This window comes from Enhydra lutris, unplaced genomic scaffold, assembly GCF_002288905.1.
Source record: "Enhydra lutris kenyoni isolate GAN:26980312 unplaced genomic scaffold, ASM228890v2 scaffoldscaffold15, whole genome shotgun sequence".
Classification (NCBI taxonomy): domain Eukaryota; kingdom Metazoa; phylum Chordata; class Mammalia; order Carnivora; family Mustelidae; genus Enhydra; species Enhydra lutris.
Genome location: NW_019154099.1, coordinates 56757512 through 56759707, shown reverse-complemented (window position 1 = coordinate 56759707; position 2196 = coordinate 56757512). Strand labels below are relative to the sequence as shown.

The following is a 2196-nucleotide window of genomic DNA, read 5'->3' as shown; positions in this document are numbered from 1 at the left end:
ACTCACTTTCATAGCTGTTGCCATATTCTAGAAATCAAACAAACATAACAGGAAAATCACCAAAATTATTATCATGATGATTACAATGACAAGTTATGGCACATTGTATGAAGAGTTTATAGGACCAGCTTCATCAGGGCACAAACTGCATGGTCATTCAGGGACTCTTACTTGGAAGGGCCAACTCTTGGGTTAGTGCTCTGCTGGTATCTTCTGAAATTGTGCATACTTTTCTAACAAGGCGCTCCATATTCTCATTTTGTACTGGACCTTGCAAATATGAAACTGGTCTTGAGAAGATCCTACAATAGTGAAAAACAAGGGGATACCTAGGCTATAGATTGTAATGAGGGAGGACAACCTCAGAGAAGGTCTTTCCAATCGGGTTTCTCCTAGGTCATAAGTGTAGGCTAAAAATAACCAGATCCAGCTCTTTCCCTGTTCTTAGTCTACCTGCAGCGCTAGCTAAAGGGATGGCAGTCCCAAGAAGGAACAAGTTAACTGGTAGGCGGCAGATAGGTAGGTAATACATTTCCAAACACTTTTTTCAAAACCTATGAAGAAATGCTTTTTAAAATGGACAAAGGAGGGGTGCCTGGGTGGCTCAGTCATTTAAACATCCTAACTCTTGATTTCAACTCAGGTCTTGATCTTAGGGTCTTGAGTTCAAGTCCTGTGTTGGGCTTCATGCTGGGTATAAGCTTACTTAAAAATAAAATAACAAAATAAAATAAATGACAAAGCATACAAAATTCACAAAACAATAAATAAAATAGGCTGGTAAAATATTCAAAGATGTCTCTTTCAAGAATGAGAAGTGTAAAAAGTAATCTTATAGTACATAATGGACCTGTCAAATGGGCAATAAAAAAAATACAATGTCCAGATTTGGTGTATTAAACAAAGTTCTTGTTACAAGAAATACAAGGTTTATCTGTGTGACATCAGGATAGTTTATAAGAAAGAGATTAGATAGGTATTAGAGAATGAGGCCTGAAACTGAACGGACCACATAGAGCCCAAAACCACACTTAGGAAAATAGCTCCCACAAAAAAGGGTAGCAAGAAGAAGGACCATTCTGCCATCAACAAGGTAGTGAGCAGAGAGTACACCATCAACATTCACAAGCCGATCCATGGAGTGAGTTTCAAGAAGTGTTTCCCTCCCACACTCAGAGAAATCCGGAAATGTGCCATGAAGAAGATGTGTGCATTGACGCCAAGCTCAATAAAACTGTCTGGGCCAAAGGAGTAAGGAATGTTCCATATTGTATCCATGTGCAGTTGTCCAGAAAACATAATGAAAATGGAGATTCACCAAACAAGCCCTCTGCATTGGTTACCTATGTACCTGTCACTGCTTTAAAAAATCTGCAGTTACCATGGATGAGAACTAATCACTGATTGTCAAATAAAAGTATGAAACTGAAAAATAAATAAATAAATAAAAATTGCCCTGAAAAGAAAACCCCACAAATGCTACTGTGCTATATAACAAAAGTAACAACCATTGTCATTTCGTCTCCACTTACGGCACTTCCAAATCAAGAAGCTTAAAACTACTTTACCCAGCATCCTGACATTTGTTCCATTACCACTTGAAACATGACAGATTTTGTAAAGGGCTTTCTTCCTCATGCCACACATGTCACACATACAGCGTTACTCATGTTGAAGAAAAAATGATAAATTGAACTTTTTTAGAGTTCAAAGTTTGTATTTATCAAAAGACAGACTTAACCATGAGCTAGAAAATATATTTACAACTTATTTGATAAAGGCATAACTAAATATTTAAAGAACTCCAAAAATCCACAATTAAAAAGAAAACAACACATTAAAAAAAAAAAAAGCTTAAACACAGAATTACCATATAAGTCAGCAATTCCACTCCTATATATCTACCCAAAAGGATAGAAAACAAGTACTCAAACAAGTAGATGCCCACACATGTTTATAGGAGCATATTCACAATAACAGAAAGGTAGAAATAACCTCAATGTCCAAAAACAGATGAATGAATAAATAAACTGTTTTATACCTACAATGGACTATCATTTAGCCATGGAAAGAAATGAAATAGCGTCACATGCTACTCCATGGGAAAACCTCCAAAATGCTGTTATTTATATTCTTAAACACTTCCAAGGGTATTTTAAGTGAAAAAAGTCAGACATGAAAGGTCACATATTATAT

The 2196-nt window shown here is 36.1% G+C and overlaps 1 pseudogene; it reads left to right on the top strand.

Moving 5' to 3' along the window:
• The first annotated feature begins 473 nt into the window (after positions 1-473).
• LOC111146947 lies at positions 474-1404 on the top strand (annotated as a pseudogene).
• The last annotated feature ends 792 nt before the right edge of the window (positions 1405-2196 follow it).